At 39.5% G+C, this 19,810-nt stretch overlaps 1 pseudogene; it reads left to right on the forward strand.

The window, feature by feature from the left end:
* Window positions 1-2,805: 2,805 nt before the first annotated feature.
* LOC143404074 (dual specificity protein phosphatase 4 pseudogene) lies at window positions 2,806-3,309 on the forward strand (annotated as a pseudogene).
* The last annotated feature ends 16,501 nt before the right edge of the window (window positions 3,310-19,810 follow it).

The following is a 19,810-nucleotide window of genomic DNA, read 5'->3' on the forward strand; positions in this document are numbered from 1 at the left end:
CGGGTTCGATCCTCAGCACCACATACAAAGATGTTGTGTCCGCCAAAAACTAAAAAATAAATATTAAAAATTCTCTCTTTCTCTCTCCCTTCTCTCTCTCTCTCTCTCTTTCTCTCTCTTTAAAACAACAACAACAAAAAACAAAACTATACTACAGAGAAATAGTAACAAAAAATGGCATGGTTTTGGCACCAAAGTAGACATGTAGACCAATGGTACAAAATAAAAGACACAGAGACAAACCCACATAAATACACTTATTTCATACTAGACAAAGGCACCAAAAACATACATTTGAGAAAAGATAGCCTATTTAACAAATGGTACTGGGAAAATTGGAAACCCATATGTAGCAAAGTGAAATTAAACCTCTATCACACCATGCACAAAAGTCAACTCAAAGTGCATCAAACACCTAAGCACTAGAACAGAGACTCTGCACCTAACAGAAAAAAAAGTAGGCCCAAATCTCCACATTGTCAGCTTAGGACATAACTTCTTTAACAAGATTCCTAAAGCACAAAAGTAAAATTAAGAATCAATAAATGGTATGGATTTAAACTAAAAAGCTTCTTCTCAGCAAAGGAAACAATCAATTATGTGAAGAAAGAGCCTACAAAATGGTAAAAAATCATTACCACATGCACATCAGATAGAGTACTAATCTCCAGGATATATAAAGAACTCAAAAAACTTAACAACAAAAAAAAACCCAATCAATAAATGAGCTACTTCAAGAAGAAGAAATACAATCAATCAACAAACATATGAAAAAATGTTCAACATCTTTAGCAATGAGAGAAATGCAAGTCAAAACTTCTCTAAGACTTCATCTCACTCCAGTCAGAATGGCAATTATCAAGAATACAAGCAGTAATGAGTGTGGGCGAGGATGTGGGGGAAAGGCACACTCATACACTGCTGGTGGGGCTGCAAATTGGTGCAATCACTATGGAAAGCAGTAGGGAAATGCCTCAGAAAACTTGGAATGGAACCACCATTTGAGCCAGCTATCCCATTCCTCTGTTTATACCCAAACAACTTAAACATACTACAGGGACACAGCCACATCGATGTTTACAGAAGCTCAATTCACAATAGCTAAACTATGGAACAAATCTAGATGCCCTTCAACAGATGAATGGATAAAGAAACTGTGGTACATATACACAATGGAATATTACTCAGCATTAAAAAAAAAGAATAAAATTACGGCAATAGCAGGTAAATGGATGGTACTAGAGAATATCATGCTAAATGAAGTAAGCCAATCCCACAAAACCAAAAGTTTTCTCTGATAAGCCAATGCTGGTCCATAGTGAAGGGTGGAGGGTTTAGGGAAGAATAAAGGAACTTTGGATTGTGCAAAGGGGAGTGAGGGAAGGGATGTGGCTGTGGGGATGAGAAAGCTGGTAGAATGAGACAGACGTTATTACCCTATATACATGTATGATTATGCTACTGGTGTGACTTTATACCACGTATGGCCAGAGGAAAGAGAAGGTGAGCTCCATTTGTGAACAATGTATCAAATGCATTCTACTGTCATGTATAACAAGTTAGAACAAATTTAATTTTTTTTTAAATTCTGTACACAGGCATGCCTCCTGAGAGGCAAAACCTGATGTTAAAGAAGATAAATTATTTTTTTTGTAGTACATGATGCCACGAAATATTTTCCAAGTTGGGCATGGTGGCACAAGCCTGTAATCCCAACTCAGGAGGCTAAAGCAGAAGGATTGCAAGTTTGAGGCTGGCCTCAACAACTTAGCAAGACCCTGTCTCAAATAAAAAAAATAGAAAAAGCAGGGACTGGGGATATAGCTCAGTTGGTAGAGTGCTAGCCTCGCATTTGAGGCAATGACAGGGGTGATCCAGTGCTTCTCTGCCTTCAACACACACACTTCCGCTGTCACCCCTTGTCAGAGCACAGTGTGTGCAAGGCACCTGAGGCTGCTAGAGCTGCTATGTAACCTGAAGGCTGCAGGAGGAAGGGAACCCAATAGGGGTCTGGCCACCCAAGCCTCTTGGGGACCAAGTTGGCGGTCACTTCTGAAGGCTCCCTCTCTTAGCCCTTGTTCGCCCATTCCTGTTGCCTGGCTGGCCTGGGTGACTATCTATCGCCCCAGTTCCTACACTCCATGGTGACGATTGATTAACTGGGAGAGATGGACTGCAGTGTGCTCGAAAAGCCTATGAAGCTGAGCAAGAACCCCTAAGGCAGAGGCTGTAGCTGTTGCGGCAGCAGAGGCAAAGAGGTTGGGAGGTGGTGGTTGCCCTGGGTTGCATGGTCAGGGTGGAGACTGCAGTGCCTGGCTGCAGCTGGGCTGACAGCAGTGGCAGCCCCTGAACCCTGGGGCTGGGGAGTGCCAGCAAGCGCTTGCTGCTCGACTTTTTGCACACCTTTCCTATCAGAGGTTCTGTCCACCTTCTTTGATACAACACCCAGGAAAATAGGCAGGCCAAGGGCTCCAGGATCCTTGGCTGTCATCCTCTACTTTGAGTGGAGCCCAGGCACCAGGGGCTCAGGGAGGACCTCACCTTGACTCTAGTAGAGAAGACACTCCATCCTAAGCCCCAGTGAAGAGACATCTGCTTGCTCAAAGGTGGCTGTGAGAAGTTTTCCTCTGCTTACCCAGAATTCTGTTCCAAAACCAGAGCCCCGGCAGACTTCTCCCCAGTGCCATGGAGTCCTTTCACCTGCATTGCAGCTCCACTGGAGCCGCTCTGCACAGGCGGCAGGATCCCTTGGAGATTCTTCAGTTCCTCTACTTCCATGGTACCTTCCACGCTGCCTGGAGAGACATGCTGCACGCCCTAGGGAACACAGCCCTGTTCAGTGTCTCCTCTGAATGCCCAAACCACATGCAAGGATGCTACCAGTAAAAATGCATCTGGTGGAAGACAACCACAAGTCCAACATGGGCTCCTGGTTCATGGAAGCCATGGAGTAGGACTGTGCGGTGAAGGACTACTGAGGTCCAGGGATGGCGCACTGCTAGGAGGGCATCCTGTGCTCTGCTACCATCTGCTTGGCTTAGCAGATGATGAAGGAGCAGCTGAGGCTGGAGAAGGCCTGGAGCTGCATGGAGCAGCTGTCCCAGGTGCTGGACACATCCTGCCCCTCCAGGCCCGCCAGCTCTTCAGGCCCCTTAGGGGTACTGCAAGCCCACTCCCACCCTTACCTCACAGTTTGTCTTCAGCTTCCCTATCTCCCTGGGTGTGCAATTGGCCCCCAGCAGACTGCAGGACCAGCACAACCCCAACCTTACCTCCCCCAGCACTCAGAGCCACTCACCTAACCCCTGAAACTCAGGTTGCTGCCAGGGATGCCTCTGTGGGACTGAACAATATATAAATTTGTATCAAGAATATATAATAAGTCTAATGTCTACTATGGTAGATGTCTTTTTCTCCATTTATCATACCTTCTACTGCTGCATAGACTGATAACATATAAGTGCAGTTTCCCAGTCTCATCTGGAGTAAGGATTGCAGTTGGCATTGATTCTTCAATGAGATGAATTCATGTGAGACAAACCTACGTGTGCATATGGACGATTCAGGGTAGGAGTGGCATGTAGGGAATTTATGTTCTTGTGAAGAAAGTGAGTATCCTGATCAAGCACTGGAGTTGGGTTCCTGGCAGCAAGGTGTTAAATGGCATAAGTTGGGGAGTAGTGTCCACTGGAATATTTCTGTGCTGTGTTTGGACCTTTCTCCTTACTCCACTTTTTTTCTAGCTGTGCAGCATCCAAACAGAGGTCTCTATCCTTCCTAGAAATTTTATAAATTATGGAAATATCTTAAATATATCCCCTAATGTAATATAATTACATTAGATTATATAATTACATGTAATTATATGTAATTAATTATGTAATATAATTACTAGAGTGAATTCTCCTCTCTACATATAAGACCTGACTGATGCCTTATTTGTGAAGATTGAGTTGATTGACCTAAAACACAACATTGCTATGTTAATGAGCTTTGATGAAAAATACCTGAAAGAATAACTTTTAGAGGAGAGATTTATTTTGGTTCAAAATTTCAGAGTGTTTAGACTACCACTGGCTGGCTCCAAGGCAGAAATATTATGGGGGAAGGATGTGATGGAGGAAAGCTGCTCAGCACATGGGAACTGGGGAGCAGAGAGAGGGGAAGGGACCAGGACATATAGAACCCAAGGTCATGCTCCCTCTGACCTTCTTCCTCCCATCATGACTCACCTGCTTACAGTTACCAACCAAGAGTTCATTCAAATTTTTAATTCATCAAATGGATCAATCCAGTTGTTGTAATCCAACGGTTTCACCTCTGAACATGGTTGCCTTATTTAACACTTGACTTCTTTAGGGGACATTTATAGGTCCTTACTATAAGAATTGACTTGCCATGGTTAATATTCAGTATATTTTTTCTATTATTATCACTACTGCTACCCATAGAGCAACTACTACAAGATGTGAAGGAAGAAAGAATCCATTCGTAATAGAAACAACAAACCAAATATATATACTTAGACAAAAACCATTAGAAAGCTGTGCAAGATCTATTGGAAGGATAATTTAAAATGCTGTTATGCACAAAAAAGAGACTTGAATTGATTTTTCTTAGACTCAATATCCTTCATTTTTGCTTCTTCCTACAACATTCATAAGGGACTATAATTTCAACAGAAATAACAGGATTTCTTCAATTTTAGAACAAGACAAGCTGATTTTAAAAAATCAGATTGACAAAGATTTGAAGAAAAAGCAAATTTACTTACTAATGAAAATATAAGACAAATTCATATTTAAAAGAATTGATACACAAAAGTGAATGGAAATGACAAATACACAATCCAAACCTTTGGTGGACTACCAATTTATAGGATGAAACCTAAAATAAGGTTTCATCAAGGACAATTGTGTTTTTCCCCCTTTTTAAACAGCTTTTTAGTAGTAGATGGACACAATACCTTTATTTTACTTATTTATTTTTATGTGTTCCTGAGGATCAAACCAGGGCCTCACACATGTCAGGCAAGCTCTCCACCACAGAGTCACAACCCCAGCCCCAAAGGATAATTACTTTTAGTTTAGTCAGTATAGAGTGATATTCTTGATAGTGACTGTCACAATTGGTTTATTTAGAACAATATATATGTATATGTATATATATATATATATATATATATATATATATATGTGTGTGTGTGTGTGTGTGTGTGTGTGTGTGTGCGTGTGTGTGTGTGTGTGTTTGTGTGTGTGTGTGTGTGTGTATAAAATTTTCTAAGTAGATTACACTATTCTTTGCCTAAAGAAAATAACAGTCACTGATATTGTCAAGAGTAGAGCAAAGGGAAGTATCCTAAAGATGCACTGTTTAGAATAGAACCTGACGTTACAGAATACATAGGGGTAGCTTTTTCATTTTTACACATCTCTTTGATTTGGTTTTACTTTCATCTTGGGTGTCTTTTTTACTTTCAGCATGGGGTGTCTTTTTTGGTTTTCTGATCTTTACATATTGAAGATATTTTCCTATCCTTACCCTGAAAATACAAGGATTGCAGATAACAGCAAGAGAAAAAAACCAATAGAAGAATGAAGGGCACATGCTCTTTCTTGGACAGGTCCTCTCATCTCTCCTGCAGGCCCACTTGGACACTTCCTGAAAATGCCTGCTCCCCACAGAAAGGAGGACCCAGTCAATAGAACAGTGGCCATTTTTTCTTATTGCAAATGCCTTGGCAGTTGCCCTTCTCAGGCTGACTGTTAATTTAGAGCTCTGACTTCAACTCATCCCCAACACATATCAAGTCTACTACAAGAAGCACCACTTCCCACCTGCCCAAATCTGGAAATCCACAGGCTGTCAAGGACTCATGATACTCTGCCCCAGCACAGAACTGCTTTCCAGTAACATGACCAGGCACGTCAGGACTGACCTAGACATTGACACACTGCATACTTCCATCTAAAGTATTTTCAGTTTTACTCATAGGAATGCAATAGGCATGATTTCAATGAACATTCAGGTAGTGGAACATGGGGAGGTTCCTGGAGAGTGGCGTTCCTGGAGAGGGCAGGAAGCTCTGCACCTCTTCTCCCTTACCTGTGCTCTCTTTCATCTGGCTTCCCATCAATCTCCTCTGTAATATCTTTTGTTGATAGACCAATAAATTTACAAACACAAGTGTATCCCTGAACTGCTCTAGAAAATTAAAGAAACCTAAGGAGGGGATTAGAAACCCCAATTTATAGAGCTATATGTGTGTGTGTGTATAATAAAATATTGATTTATATTATATTATATATGTATTTCCTTTATAAAATGTTTATTTATTTTAGAAATAAACATTTTATAAAATATAATGTAAATATACACAAATGCACACACACATACACACACACATACACACACACACACACACACACACACACACACCCCACATATATAGAAGCACAGGTCCTCTTTGGTGAACTACAAATTTATAGGAGTACCCCCTAAAATAAGTTTTTAATGCTTGCATTTGGCATCCAAAGTGGACTTCAGCCTCATAAGATTCACCCTCAAACTGTGGAATCTAACCCTATTCTCTAGGAAGTGTCAGGATACCCCCAGAGGTATCTACTAGGGAACTGACTGACTGTTAGAGGATCAAATATCCACACACATTTTGGTAAACAAATGTAATTCTGTGTTTACTATAAGAAAAGAGAAAATACACTTTTTTCTATATTTTAGAGATGTTGGTCTGTATACATACTCTGCCTGTGCCAACTCAGATCTTAGGGACCAGCCATGAAAATAGTTGCATAAATAAACATCAACTGTGAAATGTGCAGTTGGTGATTTCTCATTTTGACACATGGGGAAAAGAACAGTTGGAGCCTTGGCCAGTTCATATTTCCCTTTTGCATGGGTTTGAAATGCTTTCTGGGGTAGTAAAATTTGCCTTGGGTAACACAGTTTTCCTACACAATAATTTGTTACCATTTTCTCCAATATCTTGAAATTTTGTTGGCATCATATGAAACTTTTTTAAGAGATTAGTAATAACATACTTTACCTCATGCTTCTATTTTATGCACCTCTTTTAAAAATTTGCTATCAAGTCCACAGTTATATTATTAGTAATGTTATAATAAGATCTTACTTTGTATTTTTCATTATGTATTACTATTGTGAATTCCTCTGTAATTTTGTGAAGAATCTGCACTTTCTCTTTTTACTCTTGTTATGGAATACTTTAAAATGATAAATTTCCATTGGGGTATGCCTTAGTGTGTGTGTGTGTGTGTGTGTGTGTGTGTGTGTGTACACACATGTATGTGTGATTTAAACTTTTCTTTAATGTTTTGTATGTCTTTCTATCTGAAGACAAGCCAGAACATTTTTCTTATGTTTATATTATTTTTTCTTATTTGTGCTCGCCCAATGTGTCTTTTTTTTGTTCTAGAAGTCAGATTGGGACTCATTTACCTTAGCTTCTGTTTTATACTTCTTTATCTTCTTGTTATAGACGCTGTTATCCCTTGTGCTCTATTTAGAGAAAGACTTCAGCCTGATCTCTCAGTGTGCTAATTCATTGTTTTTGCATTAGAAATAAAAGCTACTCTAACCTTGGAGAAGAAAACTAAGATGAAAAAAATTTCTGGCCTTGAATTTTTATATTGGCAATGATTTCTTATATTTGAGATAAAGAGGACAAACTATTAATGTAAAAAAGAGATAAATTAAACATTATTTGAATCTTAAACTTCTGCTGTTTGAAAGTTTCCATCAAGAAAAAGAAAATGATAAGATAAGTCACATATAATATTTACAATATTAATAATAATAAAATAAATTTTATTATTATTAGATTAACAGTATTCAGGTATCTGACAAGATTTATGGTCATTGAACATCTTCAAATTTGGCAATAGTAAGACAAGCAACTTAAAGAAGGATCAAATATTTCAACAGATACTACACAAAAAGGGAATGTAAACATCAATGAACACCTGAAAATTTGCTCAAGAGCATGAGTCATCAGGAAAACAAAAATGAAGACCAACTCCCATCATCACAATGTCTAAAATTGAAATGACAATGCCAAGTGTTGGCAGGGATTTAGAACAACTGCAGCTCCATCCTCTGTTGTTGAGAGGGATACATGTTACTATCACTTTGAAAAACAGTTTGGTGGCTGCTTATGAAGATGAGCATACACTAATCATGTAACCTGTCAATGCTGTCACCAGACATAAACGCATAAAACAGAAAACTACATGTTCCCATGAACTTCAGAACTGCTATGCTCAGAGTAGTGCCCAAATGGAAGCAATCAAAATGTCCATGAACAAGAGCCTGGATAAAACAAGTTATCATAATCCTTGAAATGGAATAAAACTCCGCAATAAAAACATAAACTATTGATACGAGTAATAACATAAAAGAATCTCAGAAATATTATGGTGTGCAAAAGGACTTAGATAGAAAAGAATGCATGACAAACTATTCCATTTACATTTAGCTGCACAGGCACTTTCCTTCCTCTAAGGTGTTCTTGATAGGTATTTTGGTCACAGTGACACAAAGCTGAATAAAACATTCTATTCATTGAACTTGAAAAATATGGTTATATTGGCATATAAACAAATAAGCTAATGATATATCAAATCAATGGAGGAAATGATAACTTTAAAAAAAATCTCTTCTGGAAGGAAATCATGCTGGAGCATTGACACATCAGACCAAAAAAAAAAAAATCTAAATGAATGTAAGCCCAAAATGTAAATAATAATAATAATAATAACAACAACAACAATAACTAAAACACTAATTTCAAGATAATTTTTAAAAGTATTTGTATAACATTGGCCTTGGGGAGAAGTTTTTCAACTAACACTGGAAATTTAGCAGATGTAAAGAGAAGAATAACTTATTTGGTAACATTAAAGTCTTCTAATTCTTCTCTGTGCAGGGTCTCTTCCTTTGTCACCACGTTTGGGTGTTTGTTCATTAACTTTTAATCCTATGACCCTGTCAATATCACAAAATAATAAAAACAATTTGAAGAAGATTTCTTAGGATTCTTTTTTCAAATGAAACAGTTTCTTATTTTCATTTCCACACTTACTCCTCTCAGCTTGTCCTTATTTTTCCTTATTTTGTGGACTAAGATGTCCAGCATTGGAGTAAGTGAACATGGAGAGAAATCCTCACCTTGTTCCTGAAGTTAGGTGGGAAACATTCAGCATTTCACTACTAAATGTATCAGTTGTTTGTTCTTCATAGACACATTGTGTCAGGTGAGAAAAATTACCTCCTATACCTAGTTTTCAAAAAAAAAAAAATTAGGAATGAGTTTCGATTTTGTCAAATACTTTTTTAAAATTTATTGAAATTATTGTATATCTATTTTCATTCCTTGTTCTGTTAATGAAGTAAATTATATTCATTAATTTTCAAATATTGAGCAAATTTTACATTCCCAAACTAAACTTGTTTGGGTTATATTGTTCCTGTTACATATGTCTGGGTTGCTTTTGTAGAGGAGTTATTTTTGCACAAATGTTTATGAAAAATAGTTGTGCATTTTTTTTATTGTTGTTATCAGATCTTTTGGTATCAGATATGTTCCATTTGGTTTTGGTATCAGGGTTAGGTCTACCTAAGAAATTAGTTGGGAGATTTTTTTCTCCTTTTATTTTTTAACTTGTGAATTTTTTAAAAAATATATTTGTTTTCCAGTTGCACACAATACCTTAATTTTGTTTATTTGTTTTTATGTAGTGCTGAGGATCGAACCCAGGACCTCGCACGTGCTAGGCAAGTGCTCTACTGCTGAGCCACAAAGTCAGCCCTTAACTTGTGAATATTTGAATCCCTTTTTCTTTAAATAAATGAAAGAATTCAATCTGTGAAATCTCTGAGAGTTAGAATTTTATTTGTGTCAAATTTTCAAATTATGGAATGGGGTTGTGGCTCAGCAGTAGAGTGCTTGCCTAGCATGTGTAAGGTGCTGGGGTTGATCCTCAGCACCACATAAAAATAAATAAATAAAGTAAAGCTATTGTGTCCAACTACAACTAAAAAACCCAAAATATTGAAAAAATTTTTTCAAATTATAAATGAAATTTTTTTCATACAGGGATAATCTTGCTGTCTTGAGAAATCTATTTTTCAAGAGATTTGTCCACTTCACCTAAGTTATTGTATTTCTGGATATAATGTTGTTCATTATAGTCCATGATTATCTCACTTTTAATGTTTGTAGAATCTATGATACCACCTAAAGATAATTTTTATTTTCTGTCATTTTTCTCAATTATTCTTGCTTGGTATTTATCAGTTTTATTAATCTTTTCAAAAACTTGATTTTTTTCTGTAGTTTATCTGTTTTCCATTGGGTTGATATCTGCTCTTTATTATTTCTTTGTCCTATTTACTTTGGATTTTATTTGCTTGTCTTTCTCTAGATTCTTAAGATAGAAATTAAGATCATTGGTTTTAAACTGTCTTCTCTGATGTCGACTTGAAGTTATATATTTTCCTGTCAGTACCACTTTGTCTGCAAATTTTAGAATATATTCCTATCATTGTCACTAAGTTTGAAGAATTTTCCACTTACTTTTGTGATTTTTTTCTTTCATTTGTATTATTTAAAAGGATATTATTTGTCTTTCTAGTATGTGGGAATTTCATAGATACCTATTATTAATTATAACATAATTTTGTGTTCAGTAAACATAATTAGTATTTTAAAAATTTGTTGAGTTTATTAGGGAATGGAAATGGTAACATCCCTGATTATAGTCATTACACATTGTATAAATGTACTAAATTATCATTTTGTGCCCCATGAATAACCATAAAATTATCTATTGACTTAAAAATGCAAAGTTGGTAAATCTTCCCTGCTTATTTGGTTGGATTCTTAACCTTTCTCCCTGATTATACACCAAGGGGAGGAAATCTACTTCAAGTGTTATAACAATGTGAAACTTGCAAGACAAAGGCTATAGAACAGTGCATGACGGTTGTACCATATTCCATGAACAAAATGTGCATGTGCGTATGCAGATTCAGGGCTATTTCTCAAAGCACCACATGTGGGTTTTCTGGGCATATCCTTCTTTGCCATCCTGGTAGTATTTCAGGGCCATTTGTTTCTTTTCTTCACAACACAGATTTTAAGAAATGAAAATTCAGGAAAAAAAGATGCTGGCTAACATAAGAAATAGGAAGATGAGATTTTTGCTGTTTGAATCAAAGAAAGAGTTAGTCACATTAAAATTTTAAATAGTTGTTTGAGCTGGGGATTGAATCCAGGGTCTTGTGCTTGCAAGGTAAGCACTTCATGAACTTAATAACATAAGTTAATAGCTCAGTTGGCAGGAGATCAGGGCACCACTCAATGGGTGGAAGGGAAATAAATTTTAAGGTGCTAATGAAAAAAGACAAAATATTTGATTGTTTCAACTACAAAGCTCTTATTTGCAAGTTAATTGTTGGTGTTTAGTGATTAATCTTGAGTTTCCTTTTTCTGTCTTGAGTTGTGGTTTCTTTTATTTCAATAGGAAATCACAGTACTGGAGGTGTCTCCAAATTAATTTTCTAAAACCGTATGAAAAGGAGGGATTTCTGGTTGGTGTGTGGTGTGTCCTGGAAGGAGGCTGCGTGCATGGGGTTCACAGGAGTGCAGAGAATAAAGGAGTTCCTGTTTTGAACCTACAAGGCTGTGTGGCGGCTCGGTTATTTTGTGCCCAGCCAGACTGTGGCAAGTATTATTTCATAACCCTAACCCTAACCCTATGATGAATTTTCTGTAAATTCTGAAGGTCTTAAGACAGCAGGTCAAGACATAGTATTTTGTATTTTAAGTGCTACAATAGGTACCTGTCCTATTTTCTTTTCTGTCTCACTTTATGGACTTTCACTCTATTTTCCTCAAAGAATTCTCCATGGATTTTATTTGAATTAGAAAAACTTGGAAGACAGTGGTAGTCGTATATGACTGGGGTTTTCCCCTTTCCTTTCCTTTTTCTTTTTTAATTTCCTGGTGCTGGGGATTGAATCCAGGGTCTTGTGCTTGCAAAGATTAGCACCCTATGAACTGAACTTTATGAACTGCACCAGCCTCCCACTCCTTTTTTTTTTTATTTCTTACAGAATGAGCTGTGTTTCTGCCACAACAGGGATAGAATATACTTATAAAAAATTAAATACTGGAGAATCTGCCTCAAGGATATTTTGCTGTCACCTTTTATTTATTTATTTCAGTTGTACATGGACTCAATGCCTTTGTTTTTATGTGATGCTAGGATCAAACCCAGTGACTCACACTTGCGAGGCAAATGCTCTATCACTGAGCTACAACTCCAGCTTTTGCTGTTGCCTTTTAAAAAATTATTAATTCAAACAGATATTTTGAATTATTTCTTATAATCATAAATGGGGAAATACAATAGCTTTCAAAACTTTTCTCCAAAAGTAGCTAGGAACTGTATCCACCAGTCTCAGACTTACAAGAGGTAATATGTTGCTGTTGTCATCGTAAAGTTGCTTCATAGTAAGCTGACTTACTAAGAAGAAATATTTGAGTGGTCCTGTGACCATTGATTATTTTATCAAGGATACCAGCCCTTGAAGTTCAGAAGTAAAAGAAGGAAATTTGCAGGCTTGCAGCAATAAACTCAGGGTCAGAAAAGTGCTACCTATTGTAGCGCTTAAAATACATAATAGTATCTTTTAACCAGCAAAATATGCCCTTCCCTGTGAAACTATACAGGCACGTCCTTACCATTGACTACATTATTTGTAGATTCAGTAATGGGTCTGAGCAGTTTCCAACCATTCAGCTAAATCTGCCAGCAAATTCCTCTGTATTTCAAAGCCAAAATCATTCATGCAAATACTTAAAACACTCAAATGTAAAGCACAGGTTGACTTCATATCTTCCCAAGGGAGTGGCCATGTGTCTACACAGGGAGGTCTATTGAAGGTTTATTGTTGTTGCTGCTGGTAATGGTGGTGGTTTTGTGATAATGATTATAAGTTTTTGTTCTATCATTGTGTTAATTTTTAACTATTTCTAGGAAATAACTATAGACTAATAGCTTTATTTTAATTCTGCAAGGAGAAAGAACACAAAAATTTTCTGAAGGATTATTTAAAAAGGTTTTTATTCCAAAATTTATGGAATGATCATTATCAATTAAGGTTCTTAAATAAATTTATTGTGACTCAATGACATGCATAATGTGTGTTAAACTGTCATCTATGGCCCACCTGTATCAGAATCATCAGTTTGTTAAACTGTGTCTGCATCAGTATCACCTGGGATACTTACATAAAGAGGCAGATCCTTGATTAGAGTCCCACAACCACTAAAGTGCTTTATACTGCAGCACAGGGAGTCGCTACCAGGATCCCCACAGCTGACTGTGAAAGGGGGTCTGCTAGACCCCCTTTGAAATGAAAATCTTCAAATTCTTTTTTAATTTTGATCTTTAAACGGACAGTGAAGGTGATGGACTGCCTGGCCCTCTTGGGCACTGCAAAGGGGAACATACACTTTGAGACAGGTTCCTGATTAACACACTCTAGCTGAATACACACTTGGGCATTTCCTGCCTTTCCCCCACACTGTTTCCTGTTTTTATAAAAGCTTTCCATGCCTCACAGTCATCAAAGATGAAGACAGGTCAAAGAAAATGTTCTTCTCTATCTTGCTCAAATCCAGGATGGGAAGAAACCAATTCTCCACTGCCATACTGACTCCTGAGTTTTAATGCTGCAGAACAAACAGCAAAATATGTCCTTCCCTGTGAATTTGCAAAGGCACATCAAAAGTTTAAGAATCACTTGTCTTGTCTTAGAAATTCTTGAAAAATGGCAAGGAGGAAAAATTGTCACTTTTTAAAACTTAGGCCTCAGAATTAGCCAATAAATTTCTTCACGACAGTTTTATTTTCTATTCTTTTAAAGATTTTTATCATTTTTTAATATTAATTTTTAAATTTATTCTAATTAACTATACATGACAGTATTGTACACAAATGGAGCACTTCCTCTGGCTGAACGTGATGCAGAGTCAACACCAGTAGTGTAGTCACAAATGTACCTAGGGTATGAAAGTCCCTCTCATTCCACAATCCTTCACACCTCCACACCACTCTCTTTACCTCCCTCCCCTCTGTCCAATCCAAGGTTCCTTCATTTCCCCAACCCCACTTTATAGATCAGCATCTGCTTATCAGAGAAAACATTCAGTCTTTGTTTTTTGGGTATGGCTTATTTTATTTTCTATTCTTAACACTTGTTCTAGGGACTGATGTAGAAATGGGAAACAAAGACAAAAAAAAAAAAAAGAAAGAAAGAAACTATTTATACAAACTTTGCTTTAAAAGAAAAAAAAAAGCCACTGAAAGACCTTTACAGTTTCACCATGCCATCAGTGATGTTGGCCTTCAACGTATGGCTACAGTAACATAAATAAACCTCTATCTTACATTTACGCATACCTACTCATGTCCTAGGAGCACTCTGAAGACACAAAGGACGCTTCAGTACAATTGGGGCCTGGCCCACACCACTAAGAAACAAGTAGAGGCTGCCATATGCAAGACTTTGCATAGGCTTGGTGTGGACATCAGTCTCATATTCCCCTGAGGGATGTTAGGTTAGCAAAATGGCACAGCATATTTAATGTGGAGGAGTGGGGGCAGTAAGATTTGGAGCATGAGTGAATAAAGGAAGCAGATTGTGCTAGGCTAGAAAGGAGAGGGCCTCTTAGCAAGTCATCAATTTCCTTCCTCACATGGACTCAAAGTGGTCAGACCTGATGGTGCAGTGCAAAGTCCAAACTGGCTTGGCCTAGAGGAGCTACCTGGTCAGGTGTGGATCTGTGAAAGGTGCTGAGTTTCACTGACACTGTCCAGCAGTGCCCTGCTGCTCACTAGGGTGCTTCTAGAACTGCCAAGGAGCTCTACATTGGAACCACATGACCCTTGTGTAGGAGGCAACAATTTCCCCAGAGCTGATTTTCTGAGGAGAGCTACTGAGGTGAGAACTGTGTTGTGACAGGTGCTGTGTCACTGAGGCTGTTCAAAAGCAGTGTCTCAAGGTTTAGCATGCACTCTTAGGTGCACTTTATCTAGTGAGAGGCCTGGTGGTATTTGACTACTGGTATTCCATCACTACCAGGAAGTCATTCTGCCTCTCTGACTACCCTAGTAGTAGACATCTCTGATCACCTCTTCAGACCTGCACCAGATTTGAAGGAATAGGGCCCAGGTGCTCCTTAGCAGATAGACAGTTGTTCAGATGTGGTGAGGGGGGTTAGGCCTAGGCTTCCTCGTGTTTAAGGGACCTGTGGTGGCTTTGCTTCTTTTGTGGCTCCTGGAAGGCAAGGGTCTCAATGCTGGAGCACACAGAAGGACCCTTAAGGATTTCACCTGCAAGTAAACAAAAGAATCCTGTTCAAATGAAACTGTTAGACCCCACTTATGATGCCCAGACACTGGAATTAGGGCAAAGCATGCAGGAAGGCATAAACATGGTGGGAGGTGGTAAAAAGAATGAGTCAAGGGGATGCACTGGGTCTGGAGGAGATTCCAGGTTCCAGCTTAGAGGATAAGCTTCCCTGTGCACCCCAATCCCTGGTGCCCCAGCCAGATCCCTACTGCATGTCATAGGGTCAGATCCTACTACTGTCCTTTTATTACCCAGTTCATACTACATGTTATGTGGTCTGAAGAAAAATATAGGCCTTTGTCACATTCCAGGAAAATAAGGATGGAGCATGAAACATACACATGTAGAAACAGCCTGTACTGAAGAGGACATGTTGAGGCAAGTTCCCCTGTTAAGTTTGTGTCTCATTTTTCTTAAGGAGAAGTCAAATTGGCAGGGACCTCAGAGATTATCTAAGTCTAGGTCCACCTTGAACAAATGAAGGCTAGTAGCTCACAGAGGCAAAGGGGCCAGCCAAAGGCATACAACCAATTAACATTAAGCCTGGAGTTAGAGACCAGAAATCATGAACAAGGAGAGGGTGGGCTGCACACTGGAGCCAGCAGGAACTGGAGGCTGTGGGTTAACTTGGCAGCAATAGGAGGAGGCTGTACAGAGCCAATCCTCTAAGTGTTGTGATAAGATGCTCAGGAAAGAAAGCAATCCTCAGAGAAGATCCAAAGGGAATTAGAAAGCAAGAGCTACTTAATATACATCCCATGCTTGATCACACTGTGGGTGTCAAGGCTCTCAGGGTACAACTTAGGAACATTCCTAGAAGGCTCAACTGCTCTGATATTTACCCTCTAAGTTTAAAGGTTTCATGTCTCATATTTAAATCAATCAGTTACACATCAAGTTTCTCTTAATAGGATATCTAGGGAATTATTAGCATAGCATTTAAGTAAATGTAGAGAATATCTGATATATATACATTTTAAAAATTTCCCTTAAAGTGTCTTTTTTTCATTATCAGTTTTTTCTTTTATATCCAGGAGACCAAGTGGATCTTCCTTCTTGTTTTTTAAAGAAAATGTGGTGTGAAAATAAAATTGCTGTTCTTAACCGAATTTTGTGCACTAAAGTCAATTTATAAGGTTATGCCTTATTTGGTTTTTCATAAACTAGTTCAGGAAAGTCCAAAATGCACATATGGCCTCAAGATCTCTTGGTAGACAACTAATTCACAGAGAGACTTTGAAAGTTTCTTCCCTCAATGACCAACTGAACTGCATTTCTCTGACTCCTTGCTTGACTGACATCAAAGAGAGAAAATTAGGCTAAAGGGGAGAGATGGTGACGAGAGGAGAATAATAACAGGGTAGAAAGCGGAGCAGGCAGGAGGGTGAAGGGATAGAATCTTAAGAGGAGACTATCCAGGAGCTAAGACCTGTGCGGTGGACCAGATATCTCCTAGAAGGTAAAGGAGGTCAGGGTCACTTACAGATCTGATGTCAGATGGTGATGTATTTGAAGCAGGCTCTGTGACTGTGTAAGGTGCAACCGTTGCCTTAGCTCCAAGTTAGTCCTTGCCTTCTTCAAAACATCATGTGTCCTGGTCACTGAAAGAAGAAGAGAGCCCCACAAAGAAGGAATTTCCAGCTAGGCTCTACTTGCTGGGCATGCATTTTCTAGAGCATTTTCTTCTCACCCCTCAATCATGGCCTATTGCTGACCCCTTTGTCCCCGCTCCCTCTGCAACCTCAATTGCTCATGTCACAGGAGGGTTGGGCCCAGTGCATCAGACTCTCCCTTCCAAACATTCCAGTGCCTCTGTGGTCACTGTTTATCTGCAGCACAAGTGGGACATCTGCAAGACCAGCCCTTTCCTCTGCTGCTCCACAGCTCAGGGGCACCTACGCTGGCTGACAATGAACTGCTCCATGTTCTCCTTCTGCTGGTTAGCAGTCTTCAGACGCTCAGCTGTACTTTCAAGGAGCTTCTCCTGTTTGGATACTTGGGCTCGCAGATCCAGGAGCTCCCTTTCCATTGTCTCATCCTGGGGAAGAAGGAGAGTCTCTCAGACAACAGTTTGGAGACCAAACATATCCAGTTCTTTGTGGTTCCTACCAATCACAAGCAGAACTCTATATAATCTTCTGAGCACTTGCAGACTGAGTTCCCTTCATTATAACTTCTCAATCCCTCAGTTCAGAACAGCTGAGAAAAAGACCACAGGTAGGAATGTTGAGAACCTGTAAGCCCCCAATCAGACTAGCACAGGCCTACATTCCTGTGATCAAGGAGACCCTGACTCCAGACCCACAGCAACTCCCAACTGTGAACAAGACCTCCAAATCAGTCCTTGAAGAAGTTTTGTCTCACCCTTCTCCCATCCATGAAGGACTTGGAATTTCAGAGATACTATGTCTGGGACACAGGGCTACCTGATGACAGTGTTCACATTTCAAAATGTCTGTACGAACCTGAAGATGGTAAAGTGCTTCCTTGTAATTAGCATAATTTGTTCCCCAAACATACCAGTTATATTAATACGGAAATAAAAACTGGTGAGGGGATTCAGAGACTAGCCCACCAAAAGCAGGACAATTCTTTAGGGGCTCTACCTTTTCCCCAGACTGGAACAGAGATAAAAGGTGTGTTGGGATTCTAGGAGCATGACTGAAGGAAGCTGCAGGATCACAGTGACTTCCTTTGATCTTTTGACCAAGAAGCTCTGAGGAATGGAGAAGCTTCAAAGGCCCCTGAATTTTAGCTTAAACTTCAGATTTATTGGAAGCAGATATTTATAGATTACCAGGGCATCCACGTCTGTGCTTCTCCATTTCCTTTTCTTCTCTTTGAATTATTATCTTGGGGTTTGGGGTGTGAGGACAAAGTAAGGTAATCAGAGTTTCAATGAAAACATCCACCAGGGATCTCCCTCCAGGATGCTACATTAAGATCCAGCACATTCTAACAACCTATGTAGCTTCTGACCCTCAGAAAGCCCTGGAACTGAGAATATAGAATCTCATGGGGCAGAAGAACAGGGCTTATACCAGAAGACAACACTGGCCTCTTACCACTTTGCCAGGCAGCCCGGGGCCGTGGAAGCTTGGTAAAGCTGCTCTCCAGAACATGGTCAGGAGTGAGGCTGACTCATTTAGGGTGTGCTGCAGGGCATGAGCACTGCTTCTTAGCTCATGGAAACATTTGCTGCCTGGTGCCTGTGGAAAGGTGGGAGGGAGCCATGGACATCACTGAAGTTGAGACATCTCAGGGCTCACGACATTGCAGCCCTGCACAAGACTCAAGCTTCCTTTGCTGGAAAACCCTAGCTCATCCCTTTGAGGTCCCAGGGCTGAAGTGTGGCTCCTTTTACCTGGAATGACTCCTCACCTGGACACCATATATAAGGCTATCAAAGCTCATTCCCATGTCATGTCCTCTACAGACCTTTTACCTTCCTCGCATGCAATAAAAGACCCCTCTGCACCAGTGAACTTGAGGCACAAGAGGTGACTTCTCACATTGCGCCTGTGGCCCATTAGTTGGTTTATAAATAGGGGTCTGTGTCTTGCCCTGAAGTGGGGGTTACCTGGATGCAAGGCTCTGTCTATACATCCATGGGTCTCTGGTGGCTCAGACAGCACAGCCATTGGCCCTTGTTGTCTCTGAACAGAGATGTACTCTGAGAAGCATTTGCAGATTGCCTCCCTCCCATTGCCAGGTTCTTACTCTTTCCACATACAAGGATGCAAATCCCTCACTACCTGTCCATCTGACTGATTTTAATCCACATGGGCCAGCATGACTGTAACAGATAATGAACCATGAGACAGTGCTGATTTCAACATCATATGGGCATCAACTCTTAACAAATACTTTACTGAGGATGCTGGCAACACTGCACAGACATCTCTGTGGCTCTGAGGGAGAATATCTAGTTTGCTTCCTGTACCACAGAGTAGAACATAGAATGAATCAGGAGATAGGGAAGCAAGGGCTTGGCTAGAATAATTGGAAGATGCTTTCTCTGTCATTGGGAGATGCAGGCCACAAAAGTAAACAGAGGAGAAGAAACTAGAATTAAGGACAAAGGGCACAAAGAAAGGGTGAACCCAGGAGCTGCAGGTGTGACTACCTCTGAGCTCTGAGCTTCAAGGCCCAGGAAGTTGCATGTGGGCCTCAGGAGAGATTGGATCTTTTCAACCAGCTGTTTCCCCTCCCCAATCTGCTCTCTGAGAGCAGTATAGTCATCGATGTGGCCTATGATGTGGCGGCCATGCTTGTTGGCGAAGGAGCCATCCACAGAATCACGCTCTAGCTTCAGAGAGTTCTTCATTCCTGAAGGATCATTTGAATCCAG

Source organism: Callospermophilus lateralis, chromosome 7 (assembly GCF_048772815.1).
Source record: "Callospermophilus lateralis isolate mCalLat2 chromosome 7, mCalLat2.hap1, whole genome shotgun sequence".
Classification (NCBI taxonomy): domain Eukaryota; kingdom Metazoa; phylum Chordata; class Mammalia; order Rodentia; family Sciuridae; genus Callospermophilus; species Callospermophilus lateralis.